This window comes from Euprymna scolopes, chromosome 45, assembly GCF_053919585.1.
Source record: "Euprymna scolopes isolate OS-2025 chromosome 45, ASM5391958v1, whole genome shotgun sequence".
NCBI lineage: Eukaryota > Metazoa > Mollusca > Cephalopoda > Sepiida > Sepiolidae > Euprymna > Euprymna scolopes.
In genome coordinates this window covers 27,238,957-27,260,144 of record NC_136526.1, presented here as the reverse complement: position 1 = coordinate 27,260,144, position 21,188 = coordinate 27,238,957, and the positions used below count along the sequence as shown (strand labels likewise).

The window sequence follows — 21,188 nt, the reverse complement described above, 5'->3', positions numbered from 1 at the left end:
ATTTGGTTGACAACAAAATATTATTTTTACTATTTGGTTGACAAAAAAATATTGTTCTTACTATTTGGTTGACAACAAAATATTATTTTTACTATTTGGTTGACAACAAAATATTATTTTTACTATTTGGTTGACAACAAAATATTATTTTTACTATTTGGTCGACGACAAAATATTATTCTTACTATTAGGTTGACAACAAAATATTATTTTTACTATTTGGTTGACAACAAAATATTATTTTTACTATTTGGTTGACAAAAAAATATTATTTTTAATATTTGGTCGATGACAAAATATTATTTTTACTATTTGGTTGACAACAAAATATTATTTTTACTATTTGGTTGACAACAAAATAATATTTTTACTATTTGGTTGACAACAAAATATTATTTTTACTATTTGGTTGACAACAAAATATTATTTTTACTATTTGGTTGACAACAAAATATTATTTTTACTATTTGGTTGATGACAAAATATTATTTTTACTATTTGGTTGATGACAAAATATTATTTTTACTATTTGGTTGACAACAAAATATTATTTTTACTATTTGGTTGACAACAAAATATTATTTTTACTATTTGGTTGACAACAAAATATTATTGTTACTATTTGGTTGACAACAAAATATTATTGTTACTATTTGGTCGATGACAAAATATTATTTTTACTATTTGGTTGACAACAAAATATTATTTTTACTATTTGGTTGACAACAAAATATTATTTTTACTATTTGGTCGATGACAAAATATTATTTTTACTATTTGGTTGACAACAAAATATTATTTTTACTATTTGGTCGATGACAAAATATTATTTTTACTATTTGGTTGACAACAAAATATTATTTTTACTGTTTGGTTGACAACAAAATATTATTTTTACTATTTGGTCGACGACAAAATATTATTTTTACTATTTGGTTGACAACAAAATATTATTTTTACTATTTGGTTGACAACAAAATATTATTTTTACTGTTTGGTTGACAACAAAATATTATTTTTACTATTTGGTTGATGACAAAATAAAATTTTTACTATTTGGTTGACAACAAAATATTATTTTTACTATTTGGTTGACAACAAAATATTATTTTTACTATTTGGTTGACAACAAAATATTATTTTTACTATTTGGTTGACAACAAAATATTATTTTTACTATTTGGTTGACAACAAAATATTATTTTTACTATTTTGTCGATGACAATATTATTTTTACTATTTGGTCGACGACAAAATATTATTTTTACTATTTGGGTGACAACAAAATATTATTTTTACTATTTGGTCGACGACAAAATATTATTCTTACTATTTGGTTGACAACAAAATATTATTTTTACTATTTGGTTGACAACAAAATATTATTTTTACTATTTGGTTGACAACAAAATATTATTTTTACTATTTGGTCGACGACAAAATATTATTGTTACTATTTGGTTGACAACAAAATATTATTGTTACTATTTGGTCGATGACAAAATATTATTTTTACTATTTGGTTGACAACAAAATATTATTTTTACTATTTGGTTGACAACAAAATATTATTTTTACTATTTGGTTGACAACAAAATATTATTTTTACTATTTGGTCGATGACAAAATATTATTTTTACTATTTGGTTGACAACAAAATATTATTTTTACTATTTGGTTGACAACAAAATATTATTTTTACTATTTGGTTGACAACAAAATATTATTTTTACTATTTGGTTGACAACAAAATATTATTTTTACTATTTGGTTGATGACAAAATATTATTTTTACTATTTGGTTGATGACAAAATATTATTTTTACTATTTGGTTGACAACAAAATATTATTTTTACTATTTGGTTGACAACAAAATATTATTTTTACTATTTGGTTGACAACAAAATATTATTCTTACTATTTGGTTGACAACAAAATATTATTTTTACTATTTGGTTGACAACAAAATATTATATTTACTATTTGGTTGACAACAAAATATTATTTTTACTATTTGGTCGATGACAAAATATTATTTTTACTATTTGGTTTACAACAAAATATTATTTTTACTATTTGGTTGACAATAAAATATTATTTTTACTATTTGGTTGACAACAAAATATTATTTTTACTATTTGGTTGACAACAAAATATATTTACTATTTGGTTGACAACAAAATATTATTTTTACTATTTGGTCGATGACAAAATATTATTTTTACTATTTGGTTTACAACAAAATATTATTTTTACTATTTGGTTGACAATAAAATATTATTTTTACTATTTGGTTGACAACAAAATATTATTTTTACTATTTGGTTGACAACAAAATATTATTTTTACTATTTGGTTGACAACAAAATATTATTTTTACTATTTGGTTGACAACAAAATATTATTTTTACTCTTTGGTTGACAACAAAATATTATTTTTACTATTTGGTTGACAACAAAATATTATTTTTACTATTTGGTCGATGACAAAATATTATTCTTACTATTTGGTTGACAACAAAATATTATTTTTACTATTTGGTTGACAACAAAATATTATTTTTACTATTTGGTCGACGACAAAATATTATTCTTACTATTTGGTTGACAACAAAATATTATTTTTACTATTTGGTTGACAACAAAATATTATTTTTACTATTTGGTTGACAACAAAATATTATTTTTACTATTTTGTTGATGACAAAATATTATTTTTACTATTTGGTTGACAACAAAATATTATTTTTACTATTTGGTTGACAACAAAATATTATTTTTACTATTTGGTTGACAACAAAATATTATTTTTACTATTTGGTTGATGACAAAATATTATTTTTACTATTTGGTTGATGACAAAATATTATTTTTACTATTTGGTTGATGACAAAATATTATTCTTACTATGTGGTTGACAACAAAATATTATTTTTACTATTTGGTTGATGACAAAATATTATGTTTACTATTTGGTTTACAACAAAATATTATTTTTACTATTTGGTGGATGACAAAATATTATTTTTACTATTTGGTTGACAACAAAATATTATTTTTACTATTTGGTTGACAACAAAATATTATTTTTACTATTTGGTCGACGACAAAATATTATTTTTACTATTTGGTTGATGACAAAATATTATTTTTACTATTTAGTTGATGACAAAATATTATTTTTACTATTTGGTTGATGACAAAATATTATTTTTACTATTTGGTTTACAACAAAATATTATTTTTACTATTTGGTTGATGACAAAATATTATTTTTACTATTTGGTTGACAACAAAATATTATTTTTACTATTTGGTTGATGACAAAATATTATTTTTACTATTTGGTTGATGACAAAATATTATTTTTACTATTTGGTTGACAACAAAATATTATTTTTACTATTTGGTTGATGACAAAATATTATTTTTACTATTTGGTTGATGACAAAATATTATTTTTACTATTTGGTTGATGACAAAATATTATTTTTACTATTTGGTTGATGACAAAATAATATTTTTACTATTTGGTTGACGACAAAATATTATTTTTACTATTTGGTCAACGACAAAATATTAAGCTGTGCCTTTAGGACTGTTACTAGCATCATCACAGATTGATGAATTAACAACAGATTGTTGGCCTGAACTCAAAACATCCTTTAGGAATCAGAGCCAATTGCAGCAGCAGCTAACACTCGTCATGCAGCACCATAGACTTACAGAGATAATGTGGATTCTCTCCCAGCAAGCAATAAATGCGAGAGCCCAATGTGCTGTAAATATGGAGGGGGCTAATGATTTTGCTAAGAAATGCTGGAGTCAAAGTGGTATGAGGAGTGTTTATTCATGAACACACAGAACAGTATGATGTTATCACTGCAATGAGGTGGGTCACATACCTTGCAACTGTTCAGGAAACAAAGTTGAGGACAAGGTATTATTCCCCCACTACCTCTTGCCAAACAATAAACACAGAATTGCCTGTTGTTGGAGTCAAAATTGGTGATGTGTACTGTCCCTCACTTGTAGATATGGGATGTTCCAGATCTATAAGTAGCACAAATCGCTGTCAGATGTGGAGGAAGCAACAAGTAATGACAAGCATGTTGTGGTGTAGGGACTGTCCCGATCTGTACTGAGGAAGGTGACCCAGCTGAAGTTGACATTCTTGTCATGCAAGAAAAATCCCTTGGCTACGACCTGTTAATTTGAATTGATGCAATATGCAAACAATATGCAAATATGTGTCATGATCGCAGAGGTTGAAGGTGTAATGCTTGGTAGAGGGAAAGAAGTCTGTGGCTACATTTATTTTTAAGTAATAAAACACTTTAAAATAAGTTAAAACACACAAAAAACTTAGATCCACATGTGAAAGAGTCACTTATCTTGCCTTTGGTCACATTTATTTGTTGTGCATTTATTAATTTTTCTACCTTTTACATTTTTAGTTGATTTGTTTCCTTTTTGTAAACTGTTTTGGCAATTTCTGAGACTAACGGTTCTTGTGCAGATTATGTTCCAGGTATAGTATTCATGAATTAATTTTTCTTATTAATAATTATATTCATATGAATATAATTATTAATAAGAAAAATTAATTCATTTGTGATAGAAAATTTATTTTTCAGTTTCAAAAGGACATGATTTTTTATTTAGTGTATTTTTTTAACTTGTTTCCTTTTTGTAAACTGCCTTGGCTATGCTCTGGACTTGTGAAGATAAGGTATCTTTTTTTTTATTTGAATTTGTTTCATCGTTCAATCAATTATTTTAACATCCAAAATTATCTTGCAAAAAAAAAAAAAATATGCTTATTTTCGGTCAGCCAATGTTAGTTATCTCCCTTGCATAATCGTCACAAACTCCATAACTTTTATTTCCGTTGTTAAATTAAAGGAGCTTTTTCTTGTTGTAAAAAATCGGCGCTCATGCCAATGGATCATCAAATCTAAGGGAGATAACTAGCATAGACATAGCAAAAATAAGCATATTTCGCAAGATATAATTTGGGACACTGAAAAATCAGAATCATGAAAGAATGTTAAATGGAAAAAAAATTATGATTGCACGATTACTGTAGCTGAGTTCTGGATATTGCTGAAGCAAAGTTAACGAAGTTAATCACCAAACTTAAAATATAACAATGTTAAGTAACAAAAGAAACTTATTAATTAACACAAAACAAAAACCGTCATTTTAATTTTTTTTAAAACGAAAATAAAAAATTTTAAAAAATAAGAAATTTGATTTTCTTTATTTTAGGTTAACATCAGGATGATTAAAACTTTTTTAAAGAGATTTTGAAGTATTTAATTTGTCAATTTCTGGCTATGATTAAAGTTTTATTTATTTATTTATTACTATTTTGTAATTTCATTTTGCAAGGTATAATTTGGGGTGCATAATAATTAACGTACACAAAACAACGAAAATAGAAAACATTTTCGAAGGAGTTTTTGAAGCATTTAAACCGTCAATGTAATTTTTTTAATTGAAAATAAAAAATAAAAAATTTGTTTTTCTGTATTTTAGGTAATCAGTCATTTCTGTCTACCTGAAAGCCGGCTTCTGTCTGAACATAAGACAGAAGTCTTTATTTTCTTTTTAATACATATGTACATGATAGTACAAAAAAAAAAAAAAAAACGTTAAAAAATTCTACACAAGATAAAGTGTTCGGGGTTTTTTTTTTTTAAATAATGGAAGCATTTTTCAGTGGTTAATTGGACAACAACTTCTTGATTGTTGGCTATACAAAAGATAAACAACATTTTAATTGTTGGCTATACAAAAGATAAACAACTTCTTAATTGGCTATTGGAATTTAATTTTTTTTTTTTTGCTTTCGGCTACAAAATCATTACTAAGATTTCTTAGAATAGATAGCATGTCTAATTTAGGACGTCCCCGAGTTTCTAAAGAACATATAGTGGGCCATGTCTTCACTCCACAAGAAATAAGTGAGTTAAATTGGACATTTAGTTCATTTTTACTAAAAATAACAGAAGATGAGATTCAGTTTGCAGCTTCCATTGGATTGATAGGGAATTCTAGCCCTTGTTTAGCATGTGAAATCCCTAGAACGTTTATGAAAAGAAGTAAACTATTAGACGGATGGTATTGGGTATGCCGGAGCTGTAGGTCATTTGTTAGCGTGCGAAAGGGGTTGTTTTTTAAAAAAAGCCGTCTGCGAATAATTATGCTTATTTTTTGTTGGAGTATAGATATGAAGCAAACTGCAATTGAGAAAGAAGTCGGCATTGCATCCCATGCCATTGTAGATTGGAAGCAATTTATTAGAAAAGTTTGTGAGCAGAATATTTTAAGCAAACCAATATTGCTGGGAGGGTTAACTTTAGATAACACACCAAAAGAAGTAGAAATTGATGAATCCTACTTTTTTAAATGAAAATACAACAGATGTAGATTTAGAGATGGAGTCTGGGTCTTTGGAGCAGTAGAAAGAAAAAACCAATGCATGTAATGTAACAACTGTAGAAAGGAGAGATAGAGAAACATTGTTCCCAATAATTCGATCGTGGATTTTGTCGAAAACATGTATCATATCTGATGTTTGTGCTGTGTATAATACTTTAGGCGAGTATGAAAACGGCATGTATGAACATGCCACAATCATCCATGATACTGACTTCGTCAATCCTACACACAAAAAATTGCATTTAAGATAAAGATACGTTTAAATATTAATTAGCATTGAAATTTCTGTTTTTAATTATTAGAGAAGAAACGTTAAAAATAATTAGCATTGACATTTATATGCTTTTCATTAGTTTTTACGATTTAGTAAAATAAAGAAAAACAAATTTCATATTTTTAACTGAAGGTTTTTGGTCTCATGCCAAGAGACACATCCGAAAATTATTGCGGACGAGAACTGAAATGTTCCACCTTCATCTCATGGAGTTACTTTGGCGGAAAAGGGAGAAGTATTCCCTTGTATAATTATAGCATCAGGGAGCAATATGTCATATAATTTTCATTTCCATTAATTAACAAGTTTATTTAATTTTTGTTGTTGATTAATTAACATCGTTTCATTCATGTTTTGTGTACGTTAATTAAAAAGTTTCTTTTGTTACTTAACATTGTTATATTTTAAGTTCGTTGATTAACTTGTTTTATTTTTTGTTGAAATTTCCGGGACTAACTTCAGCTTCACCCGACGCTCGCGGGTATAGTATTCATATTTTTTTTTTCTCTCTTTTTTTTTTCATTAAACTTTCTTATATTGTTCTACTGATTATTTCAGTGTCCCAAATTATAACTTGCAAAATATGCTTATTTTTTTTTTTTCATTAAACTTTCTTATATTGTTCTACTGATTATTTCAGTGTCCCAAATTATAACTTGCAAAATATGCTTATTTTTTTTTTTTCATTAAACTTTCTTATATTGTTCTACTGATTATTTCAGTGTCCCAAATTATAACTTGCAAAATATGCTTATTTTTTTTTTTTCATTAAACTTTCTTATATTGTTCTACTGATTATTTCAGTGTCCCAAATTATAACTTGCAAAATATGCTTATTTTTTTTTTTTCATTAAACTTTCTTATATTGTTCTACTGATTATTTCAGCGTCCCAAATTATAACTTGCAAAATATGCTTATTTTTTTTTTTTCATTAAACTTTCTTATATTGTTCTACTGATTATTTCAGCGTCCCAAATTATAACTTGCAAAATATGCTTATTTTTTTTTTTTCATTAAACTTTCTTATATTGTTCTACTGATTATTTCAGCGTCCCAAATTATAACTTGCAAAATATGCTTATTTTTTTTTTTTCATTAAACTTTCTTATATTGTTCTACTGATTATTTCAGCGTCCCAAATTATAACTTGCAAAATATGCTTATTTTTGCTATGTCTATGCTAGTTATCTATTGATGATCCGTTGACATAAGTGTCAAAAAATCAATCTCAGCTTCTTTCAGATGAATAATAAGAATTAAAACATATTTTTTAAAAAAATATCTTTTTCCCGCTAAAAACAAAAAATGCAAAAAAAACAAAAAAACTAATAAATTATAGTACAATACAATAGAAGTTACGTTTTGGATCGTTTGTTGTATTTTTTAATGTGTGTGTATCTTTAATCCTTTTTACGAACTGTTGAAGTTTTGCCGGCAAGTTGATCGTCGATGATATGAGAGTCACACTTTTTCGTCAGCTTTTCCTTTGAATTATTTGCTTTTAAACACAATCACAACTAATGATTTCATGAATCATGCGAAAACGTCCAACCGAACTGTATACCTTTATTACCAATATTTTTGTGTAATCTGCAATTTTTAGCGATTGTTGTAGGCACCGCCAAAAATGGCCAAAAAATCAAGTTGTTGTCGTTGTTCTTTAAAACGAAATTACATTTATTAAAATCCATTATTTCTGAGTAAATTTTTTTTTCCAGAAAGATAAAACCCTGAATTTTATCATATAGAAAACAGAATAATGTAAAACTTTTTCTACTATTTTTAATTAAATTTTGAATGTTTAATTTTCCCAAAAAGTTAACAACTGACATTTTTTGTCTTGCACAAAAAACGTACATAAATATTTAAAAAAAAAGGTTTTTGAAATAATTAATTTATTTATTTGTTGTCTAAGATTTAGGATGATTTTCTATGAGAATATGCAGAAATATTATAATATAAGTACCTGGATTTCAAATAATTCCACTTATTCATATAGGTAACCAGTTACTTCGCGTCGATCTAGAGTCTAGATGGACAATGTTTACGTTTGTAGTTGATAAAAAGCAAACTATGGAAGACCAAACAGGCCAAACAAAACTTATTTTTCAGTGACGAAAATTTAAATGTATTATTAACGCTGAGGCTGGCCAGTACCAGATGGGTGACCATTTGTATGAGTTTGGTTTTTAATGTGTATGTGTGTGGGGGCCAGGCTCCCCAAAATGGGGGGAGGGCAATTTAAAACAGAATAAAAAAAAATTATTTCTGCGTGTTTGGTCCACCGTAGTCGAAAGGCGGCAAACGTTTTCAAACGGGATCGAAAAAATGATGCTATTTTTAACACAAAGGGCACAATATTTATCGAATTTGTTTTCTTTGTATCGATTCTTCAAAGCATGCTCTGTTTAATAATGGTCATGCATTATTCGGCTCGCTAAAAAAAAAATTGTCAATTTCTTTATCAAAGATTTTAAAATGGCTTTTTTCGTATAAATATTAAAAAAAATTTTTTTTTTTTTTTTTGCTTAACTTAAATTAATTTTACTTAACATATTCACCGAATTTCACACTTCAAAACTCAAAAGCGGGATAATTAAACACAATCGAAGTTCTGATATTCAGACGTCAAAATAAGGTATGCAAACAATTTTTTTTTTTTTTTAATCTATAATTCTGTCCCTTACAACAACACAATATGTTGTGTTCGGTTTCAGATGATTAGGTTAAGCATATTTGTACCCCCTCAAAACAAGGGGGGGTTGTAAGCAAAAAAAATATATATATAAATATCGTTTATGAAAAATAAGTACACTGTTATAAAGTTCATTCTTCTCTTAATAATCGCTGAAAATTTCGTATTGATCGGATAATTATCTGATTTTTGGTAGATTTTTAAAAAGACGGTCCGTCAAAAAGTACTTACCCCCCCCCCCCCAGTTTTGGCGGTGCCTAGATTATTGATACTCTCCGTGATAGTCTCATGTCAGCCATGTTTATTTTCGGTACTAGTGCACTTATTGATTCGTGCTGAAATAATAACATTATCATTTAGAAAGCCATTCGTAATATGGGGAGGGGAGGGTGTTTTGTAGTACTTTAACCTTACAATTTAATAAAAACAGATATCATAAAACTTTAATTAAATTTAAAAATACTATTGAAAAAATGGCGCAGATCAATAAGTGAACTAGCACCTTATTTTCTAGCTTTAAGATTTGATACTAGCTGCATATTAAATTGAAAATAAGTTTAAACAAAAAAATAAACTTATTCAGTTAGAATAATAACTTATATTGCCTATGGTAACATTTATTTGTATATTTATTCGGTTTTTTACGTCCCCCCCCTTTTTTTTGTTCCGTTAGCTACAGTTAAACATACCCATATTCCAAAAATAAAAACAGTTTGATTTTATTATACGTTAAAAATTAAACACTTTGTTGTAAACAAATTATTAATTACCAGAATAAAAATATGGTATTTTATTTTTACTTTCGTGCAACTGCAACAACGGTGCAACATTCATCTTTCAACTGACAACTTTTGTAGATTTTCAAGTACGCTGAAAACGAATATCACATTTAAATTTGGGGAAGATAAGTAGTTTTTTTTGTTTTTTTTGGATATTAAGATCTTTATTATCCAATGTAATCCCTTATATTTTCAATGACGGCCATGTTTTCCCCAACTATGCATGTTACAAAACACCCCCTCCCCACATTGGCGACGACCACTGAAATCCATGAATACACTCGAAAAAATATTTTGATATTCAGAAAAGTACTTGGTCTGCCTCAAATTTGAATGTGATATTGGTTTTCAACACATCAGAAAACAAATCAATTTAAAGGTGAATGTTGAGTTGTAGTTCAAAATTTACCCCAAAATTTACCCCAAAAATAACCTAAAATATGATGGAGAGTTGTTTTTGAATAAATACTGATTTCAGAAACGGCGGCCAGGCTGAGCAAGTTGACATTTTCTATTTTACTCATTGAATTTCAAGTTTATAAAACTTAAATTAGAATTTTGTTTCAACGCAAGATGTATTTAGACAAAATCTATCCCAATTGTGGAAACATATTTCAAATGCATCCAAGCCTTAATTTTTTTTTTCTGAGTGAATTTTATATTTATCAGAATTTCAGGTTTTTTACTATTGTTTTTTTGTTGTTGTTGTTTCTTCTAAAAGCAAAAAAACTTCCCTTAAAATGAAATGATCCCCAACTCCCTGACATCTCAGAAAAAAATGATAACTGTCCGAACGATCCTTATGCCGAACGAACATTTACCTACCTTCGAATTATTCTAAGTTGAAAAGCATGGAAATATAAAGTGAAAACTTTTCTGCAAACAAGTATAAAAACAAAGAAATTCCAACAACCGGTGAACGATAGGAATTCGTCCCTTCCTACCCGGATGAAATTCATATCAGGTTTAATAAAAATAAAATTGTTGGAATTTTAATGAGGAGATCAAATATCGTTATCGTTAAATGTATGAATCGCTTGATTTTTCTGGGAAAATGTGGAATTGAAGAATTGATTGATTGGGAGAAAAGTTTGTTCAACAAAGAACGATAACTCGATTAGACTCGTTGTGCAACGTCACCACGTTATTTATGTATATATTTTCGCTTCTTGTCCAGAAATCCCATATATTAACTACCAAACGGTAGTTGTACCGTTTAGTCAAGACATTCAAAAATGAAAATATCGAAAAAATGTTATATTGTACGTATCCATTTTGGACTGAAGATCCCCGAAAAAAATTTTCATTTAATTTGATCAAGTAATTTTTTGTTTGTTTTTTTTTTTTACAACGGAAAAACACGTTCTTATGAGAGCGCGTTGAAGTCAGCCATTATGAAATTTATTGAACACGCCACGGGGAGATAACTCCATGTAAAGCACCGACTCCCTCCCTATCTTTATTTCTATCTTTTCTTCCTAAAAATCGAACCCTTTGCTTGGTATCATAACAAATTGTTTTCTCGCTGTAAAAAAGAAAAAAAAATAAGTGAAATTTGGGGTTTGTATTACTGTACAGACACATAGATTCACAAAACAAATATAGAACAAATAAATGTTATCAAAAGTAAGATACTTTTCTACCTAACTGGATATGTTTTTAGTGTTTATATTTAATGTAACATGTTTATTCAGCTCGAAAAACATACAGTGTTTACCGATGTATTGGAAAATTTTAAATGGCGGCCGACTCTCTCTTTGAGGCGGTAAGTTTGGGAAAATGAGTTATAAATAAAAAACCAGACCTGTTAGAAACTTGCTCAATATGTTACGGCGTAACAACATAGGCTGACATATATTCGGCGGGTTTTTAACAGTATTTTGACTGTTTTTTTGTTTTGTTTTGTTTTTTATTTATAACTCATTTTCCCAAACTTAGCGTCTCAGAGAGAGAGAGAGAGAGAGAGAGTCGGCCGCCATTTTAAATTTTCCAATACATCGGTAAACACAACAGTGTTTACTAAACACTGTATGTTTTTCAAGCTGAATAAACATGTTACATTAAATATAAACACTAAAAACATATTCAGTTAGGTAGAAAAATAACTTATTTTGCCTTTGATAATATTTATTTGTTTTATGACAACTTTTTCGAATCTATGTGTACAGTACTACTACACTACTACAGTAATACAAACCCGAAATTTGTTTTCGGAGAACTTCGTTCCATAACGCATACATGCAGTATAACCTTTTTTCTGATATTATCATTTTTTTAATGTCTTGACTAAACATTGATCAAGGACATTTTATTTTTACCTTAGAAAATACGTGACTGTACGTCTCGCGGTAACACCCTCCTTAATTTATTGTTTCTATTTTCGACTTTTTTTTTTTTTTTTAATGAATTATTATCGAATGGACACTAATTTACCAGATTATAAAAAAAATGAAATAAAATTTCAGTGTTTAAATATTTGTAGGGGAGGTGCTCAGTTTCTAATGCAACGGTCTAGTAAATCGATCACCCATTTTAGAACCACTCGACGTTTTTTAGGTCAAATTTCACGAATTTAGCCTTTCTAAACCGTTTGGCCTTTTTCCTTTGTAATTTCGCTTGAAATTTGACTTTTTCCAATTATTTTATAACATAGATTTATCGCCATCTTCAAGTTTTGTCACCTGACATTATTCGCTCGGCCCGCCCTTTCTAAATAGAATTTTGAAATATATGTACCTATATTTGGACAAAACCTTTCTAAATAGAATTTTTTTTTTTTCGATATGCAATCTTCAAGTTTCGTCAATTACAATTTTTAAATTAACAGGAACATTAATAGGAAAACTTTTTGTATACTCACGTGTGTGCACAGTTTCTAATACAATCTAATTTATAGAAATATTTATCGATCTAAAGACAATAATTAATGGTCAATATATACTAGAGTACCAACTAGAAGCTTACCTTTAAAAAGTGGATCTTTAGGAGTATTCGGGTCTGTAATCGTATGGTTTTCACTGGTCACCATGTTTGTTTTCGCACGCAGTCAATTTTTTTCCCCTCATTAATACCTCATTTTAACATATACATATTTAAATGCCAAGAAAAAAACGTACGTTGGAATAAATCTGCTACCAGAAATCTGTGTCGATTTGGTCACGTTTTACATTTTTCTTGTGATTGATTTTTATCCAATCAACTGTACTTGATCCCTAGCAACACTAGCAAATCACAAACGATGTGAATATCACGAAGGACATTTCATCAGATAGACACTGAAGAACAGTTGGTTGGTTGAGAGTTTTATAACTAGTTGATTTTCTGAATGTTGCACAGTTAGTTTGGGGTTTGTATGATAAGGGGGCCCTTAGCTAATGGATCGTGCTTAATTTGTGTTTTGATTCGTGTATACTAAGCGTTTTGTTTTGCATTCCTGTTTTTTAATAGGAAAACAAAACAATGAAAAAATTAAAAAAACAAACATGCATGATTGTAACCTCCTAAAAAATAAAACGTTGTTTTAAACTGAAGTTGTGATTTGTGTTGGGGGAAATAAACTGGGAGGACAAATTAATAGACATTGAGCAACAATTTTAGACTTGCAAAAAGAGTGGACGATCATGGTCTGTGAAGTGAACACATGCTCATAGTTAATGCTGGCACACTTTTCTAATAGGAAAAAAATAACTTTAATTAATTTTAACTGACATGTATATATGCATATTACATACTAGCAAGTGAATAGTATGTTAGAAGAAATCTACTACGAGATATGTCGATTTTGCTGTTTTACAATTCTCTTTTGATGGACAAAAGTCCCATCATGCTTGATCGACAGCAACACTAGCGGATGTGTGGCTAAATGTAAAAACTAACTTTGTAACAATCATTAAATATATAATATATAAGATCTTTAAAGGTGAAATCGTCAGTTACTAAAGATTGTCAGATTAGAAGTAAAAAGAAAAATGTCCGAATGAGGTAATAAGTCAGCCAAAACATTCTTAGCTGAAAGCTGACACAAGCAAAAAACAAGTTATATTTCTAGCGAATCTATATGAACGAAGTATTGTCACAAGGGTCATTCCATGTCAAAACACCAGCAAAAGGTTGGAATCTGCACCCACTGACATCGAATTACCTGAAATTTGGCTCAAATATTCCACTTCATGAGTTAGGAAAATTTGCCAAATTATTTGGTCCTAAACCTTACCGTTCGGATTTTAGGGGGGGTGTAAAATTTGCATATTTTGCTTCTAAATTTATGCTGTGAAACGTCACAGAATTTCAGTGTTTTATAAAATTAAAAAGAAAATACTTCCACATATCCAATATTTTTGAAATTTGGTAGGAAGGGCATTTAGTGACTGTAGAATCCGAATATTTAATTATTTTAACCCCATACATGGTAAAAATAAAATTTTGCTCACCCAAAAGCATGTCCCCCAAATCATCAATTTTTTATCTATGTAGCTTACAGTCAGTCTAGAGAAAATATGTCCTCTTCAATTTTCATAATATTTTTTTGATAGCATCTACTATGACTGCTTAAGTTCTCAAAATAATTTTGTGAGGGTTTCTAGCCTACTTTAGAAGATATGGCCCTGCAAAGTTTATCTTTTTTCTATGTACGCACGGTAATTCAGTGAAAGATTGATAAAGACAATCATCCTAATACTCCCAAACTCCTCAAATATTCATATTGTGTTAAGTAATTTCTTAAACTATTCAATAAGATAGTTTTTGTTAATTTAAAAAGAAAATAATTTAAATATAGTTTGCAGATATTGCATTTTGTATGATACGGATAGATTTTTTTTTTTTTTAATGCATGTGGATTTTTTAAACTTTATTTTTTTATATTTGTAAAGAAGTTCCATTTTTGCATCAAGTCCAAAATCTTTTTGATGGTTGCACAAATTGGCAAAGTTCTTATAATTCTTGTATTGTGCTGCACAAGTATATGTAGAATATTCAATACTTTTCACATTTGGCAAATTAACCTTGATCACCTTGATAATGTTTTTCTATACCATATAAACAAATTTCACATTATGGGAGTTGTCACTTGATATAATTGACTTTGCATTGTGTTTTCAAGCTTCAAATAGAGTACCCCTGGGTGTACACTACATTGGGAGGTACTCCACTGAAAACTCTGGATCTCATCTTGAACAAAAAAATTGTAATTTTCAGCAAAATCCCTAAGTAATAAAACTTTGCTATCACTGATATCTTTTTTTTTTTTTGCTTTAAATATCTGGATTGTGATTTAGCCAAGCAATAAAGTTTTCATTACCAATACATTCTTCAAGGGTGTCAAAGAAATTTCCCAGCTTCTGTGATGATTTAGGACAATTTGGGCACATATGAATCATACACTGTCTATTACTTGTATTGCAGACAATATATTTCAGAGATCTTAAGTACATTTAGTGGTTTCAGTAATAGTTTGATGTTTTGATGGATAGCGCATACACATACGCATGTGTACCTGTGCTACCAGCAAGGACACACCATTTTGGTCTAAGACTACAAAATTTTGAAAACCCTAAAGATACTGTCGGGTTCTGTTCGTTGAATGCTCTGAAGAGCTCATTTAGGTTGCACAATATGAGTTTCTTCTGCTGATATAAATTACGTTTGATACTAACATAGTCTTTCCTGCCTGGCACCAATCGAGTGTACTCATCATCTTGATAAAATGCTTGCACTAACTGTGCAATATCAACAAAGATTTGCCTTTTTTTGTTCATGCACAGCTAAAATACCATTTTCCAAACACAATTTGCAATATCAACAAAGATTTGCCTTTTTTTGTTCATGCACAGCTAAAATACCATTTTCCAAACACAATTTGCAATATCAACAAAGATTTGCCTTTTTTTGTTCATGCACAGCTAAAATACCATTTTCCAAACACAATTTGCAATATCAACAAAGATTTGCCTCTTTTTGTTCATGCACAGCTAAAATACCATTTTCCAAACACAATTTGCAATATCAACAAAGATTTGCCTCTTTTTGTTCATGCACAGCTAAAATACCATTTTCCAAACACAATTTGCAATATCAACAAAGATTTGCCTCTTTTTGTTCATGCACAGCTAAAATACCATTTTCCAAACACAATTTGCAATATCAACAAAGACTTGCCTCTTTTTGTTCATGCACAGCTAAAATACCATTTTCCAAACACAATTTGCAATATCAACAAAGACTTGCCTCTTTTTGTTCATGCACAGCTAAAATACCATTTTCCAAACACAATTTGCAATATCAACAAAGATTTGCCTCTTTTTGTTCATGCACAGCTAAAATACCATTTTCCAAACACAATTTGCAATATCAACAAAGATTTGCCTCTTTTTGTTCATGCACAGCTAAAATACCATTTTCCAAACACAATTTGCAATATCAACAAAGATTTGCCTCTTTTTGTTCATGCACAGCTAAAATACCATTTTCCAAACACAATTTGCAATATCAACAAAGATTTGCCTCTTTTTGTTCATGCACAGCTAAAATACCATTTTCCAAACACAATTTGCAATATCAACAAAGATTTGCCTCTTTTTGTTCATGCACAGCTAAAATACCATTTTCCAAACACAATTTGCAATATCAACAAAGATTTGCCTCTTTTTGTTCATGCACAGCTAAAATACCATTTTCCAAACACAATTTGCAATATCAACAAAGATTTGCCTCTTTTTGTTCATGCACAGCTAAAATACCATTTTCCAAACACAATTTGCAATATCAACAAAGATTTGCCTCTTTTTGTTCATGCACAGCTAAAATACCATTTTCCAAACACAATTTGCAATATCAACAAAGATTTGCCTCTTTTTGTTCATGCACAGCTAAAATACCATTTTCCAAACACAATTTGCAATATCAACAAAGATTTGCCTCTTTTTGTTCATGCACAGCTAAAATACCATTTTCCAAACACAATTTGCAATATCAACAAAGATTTGCCTCTTTTTGTTCATGCACAGCTAAAATACCATTTTCCAAACACAATTTGCAATATCAACAAAGATTTGCCTCTTTTTGTTCATGCACAGCTAAAATACCATTTTCCAAACACAATTTGCAATATCAACAAAGACTTGCCTCTTTTTGTTCATGCACAGCTAAAATACCATTTTCCAAACACAATTTGCAATATCAACAAAGACTTGCCTCTTTTTGTTCATGCACAGCTAAAATACCATTTTCCAAACACAATTTGCAATATCAACAAAGATTTGCCTCTTTTTGTTCATGCACAGCTAAAATACCATTTTCCAAACACAATTTGCAAGCCTTGCGTACAATGTGTTCTGAAACACCAAATACATTCATGACTTTTGTGTGACCAATCGATAGTGGCAACTGTCAAGATCTGTATTTTCATTTTAGTGGATTCCATAGACTTCACTTTTGCTGCAAGAACCTCTATCATTTTATCAAAACACTTAACTTTATCTAAAATCTCATTTTTTTTAATTTTAAAGGTTCATCACATAACAGCTCAGAGTCAATGTTTAATGACCTACTGATTGCAGAACAAAGTTTTCTTTTACCTAAACGGACCTTTCCAGAGTCATGAAGCCCTTTTGTTTTCATTGGAGAAATTCCAATAGCAGAGAAACATTCATTGATATTTGTCTTCTGTTTCTATTGAAGTACTTGCATTAAGCTCTTGCATTTCCTCATCCGATACACAACTTTGTTTTTCATCAAGAAGTTTGCTGATTCGTATTCGACAACTTAGGACAAAGTTTCTTGCCTGGGATAAGTAACAACTTAGCCTTTGCTTTATCTGCCAACTTCAAAGAAATTGCTTTCAAGCTGCCTTTAATTTGCTTCTTATGATTTTTAAATGGATTGCACCAACTCTTTTCAAGCCACTCATACTTAGTTAACAAGGTCTGCTTGTGATGGTCACAGATAGTCTGTATTTTATCCTCATCAAGTCCTGTCCTATAGGCAATAAGCTTAACATCCATTGCGTCCAAATGATCCACTGAAATTAATCCAACCTGTTTATCATGGAATAAATTAGTACTTGTTTCAACTGTTAGCTCAGTACAAATAGAATAATTCATCTTTATCTAAAAAAAAAAAAATACTTCATTCTGTGTGCTTGTAAAAAATCCAAGTAGGAAAATGTCACCTTTCTCTTTGGATACTGTAAGAAAAATGACTAATAAATATTTTAGGTGCCACAGACAAGTTCCAGTCTGGGTCAAAGGAGGGTCATTCAGTTCACGGTTGGCCAAATTCTAAATTTATTACAATTATTACCTATCAGATATCTCATGTTTAAACAATGTTTAATGCCATTTATGTTTAAATTAATGTTTAATGCCATTTATGTTTAAATTAATGTTTAATGCCATTTATGTTTAAATTAATGTTTAATGCCATTTGTGTTTAAATTAATGTTTAATGCCATTTATGTTTAAACAATGTTTAATGCCATTTATGTTTAAATTAATGTTTAATGCCATCTACAAAAACTCTAAATGTTGATCCTAATGCATGAGTCAATGCTTATCACTTGTTAAAGACAATCTATCCGTATCATACAAAATGCAATATCTGCAAACTATATTTAAATTATTTTCTTTTTAAATTAACAAAGACTATTTTATTGAATTGTTTAAGAAATTACTTAGCAGTGTGGGGTATATGGTTAGAAAAGAAGAAGAAAAAAAAACGTACTGGGCATATCTGGGCATCACTCTTTGGGAAAGAAGAAGGAAAGGATGGCCAGCGCGTTTGTATATGCGAAGGGCATCTTGGGAAGGCAGAGCATGATGGGAGAAGCTATTTTTTTTCCTGTCTCTTCTTTTTTTTTTTGATAGAAGGATATAAAAGCTGGAAAAAATTCCCTGGAGGAGGCAGAGAGAAAAGAGTCATGAACATCTTCTCTTGAAAAGAATTTCATATTGCTGATGTTCGGATTGTGTGGTGTGACATTGGTGGCGAGAGGCCAGGTGTGGTCGATTGGAAAAGAAGAGGGCAGAAACGTGCTGTTGTCGAGAGAGTGACTCACTCCTTCCCGAACCCCAGAACTGAATCCTGATTATAACCCTAGAAGCTATTTCGGCAAGTCAAGCAGGTTAAAATGGTTCCCAGAAGAAATCTCCGCGAACATGCAGAGAATCACTGAGATCAATACGATGGAAGTGGACGATCTCTTGGTCCACGCCAGAGTCCTAGTCAAGAATGTCAAGGGCCCAATCGTGACTGCAGCTGTGAGTGGAAATAAGTGCATGAGGCCCCACTTGAATGACGAGAGACAGGCAGCGAGGTGATAGAAGGGGAGGCCTGCCATCAAGTGGTTCCGGTGCCAGGGTCCTCACCTGATCAAGGACTGCAAAGAGCCAAGACCGGGGGTCATCTGCTACCGATGTGGACGAGTGGGGCACATTAGCCGCTATTGCGTTGCCGCATGGGACCAGGGAAACGAGTGAAGGGGAGCCATTGCGCCAGTGGTTCTGTACAAGCCGTTTTCAAGTCTCACACAAAACGCACATTCATATTTCAAGCTATCACATACATACGCGCACACAAACATACGTGCCCACGTCCACACATGTACACATTCACGTTCACGTACATACACTCACATTCACGTATATATACACACACGCTTACGTATACACATGTACTCACACACGCGAACACGAACACACACATGGATGACGTCACTTCCGCTTTCTAAGGAAATACACATGCGCAAAAGACACTCCAGAAGCGAGTATAAAACAAGGAGACAAGTTGTTTCTAATCCTTTTTTTAGGACCAACTCTCAACTAGAGAGGTTGGGCGAACAAGCCGCCGCCGTTTCGGCGCGCGCACACGCGCACCTCACGCCCACTTCCTACTATGTATGGGGCACGAGCTAATGACTGTATGTATACATTCTCCCTCTTTCTCTCGCCATCTACTACTGGCCACTAAGAACACCTTCGCGTAGCTGACTACTAACTGATGACAACTCTAATATCCTCTTCCTTGCCTACATGCTGGATTCTCATTTCCACTACAACACTCACTTCAATTCCCACGCGCGAACAAACAATAATGACCCGAACTTGAGATGAAAACACATTTCCTATTCTTGCTACAACACCAGTCCTGCAACGGACATTGGTTACATACGCGCGGACATGTTATAACTAAAATGCTCATTTTTTTCAACAGCAAATAAACAACGTTTATCTTATCCATTACTTGAGTCTTTGTTTCCTTCAATTCCCATTCGTTTCATTATTCTTTTGTAACGGGATTGGGGTATTTATATATCCTAGTCCCCTACAAATTTGGTGACCCCTTTATTTAAATGAAATGGATGAGGTTGAACGAAGCACTCATACACACACAGACTCTTTCTCTACAAAGACTTTCCCTCTTCACCACTTAACGAGAGACGCACGCCAAGGTATAAACTTTCTTTCTCACCAGCTAACAGCGAAAGACGCACGCAAAACTAACCACGTGTGGTACCCTTTTCTTTTACTTGTTTCTTTCACCAAAGAAATTCCTGTTCGTTTAATTCAATTTAACACGTTCGTTTCTTCCTCGAGACAATTCATTTTCCCTCGGAACGCGAGAGGAGCACGCATTTCCTCCTATGCCACAAGTCCACAACAAACTGGCGCCTGACTGACGTGGAACAAGCAGGCATGGCGACCCTACCGTTTTGAGATTAATTGTTTTGAGCGAAGCGCGCGTTTTATTTGATAAAGAAAAAAACGAACTTCTCAACAAAGAAAACCAAGCGAACCACTACCCACAGGAATAACTACTACCAACCACAATGACGAACCCTTGTCAGACTCGGCAAAAAAAAAAAAAAAAAAAAAAAAAAAAACCAACACGGAGCTGTCGACTTTCATATCGAATTTAAAAACAAATTCGAGCTTGACAAACATTTTCACGGTTTCCTGACATTACCCTGCAACAAACACGAGGAGCAAAATCACATA

General features: G+C 30.6%; 1 long non-coding RNA gene across 1 annotated transcript in view; it reads right to left on the bottom strand.

Annotated features, from left to right (window-relative positions):
- Positions 1 to 11,693, bottom strand: part of LOC145269301 (uncharacterized) — a 73,462-nt gene extending 61,769 nt beyond the window's left edge. Inside the window, exon 1 of the long non-coding RNA XR_013864978.1 lies at positions 11,023 to 11,693. This is a non-coding gene — a long non-coding RNA (uncharacterized LOC145269301). The remainder of the gene's footprint in view (positions 1 to 11,022) is intronic.
- Positions 11,694 to 21,188: the final 9,495 nt, after the last annotated feature.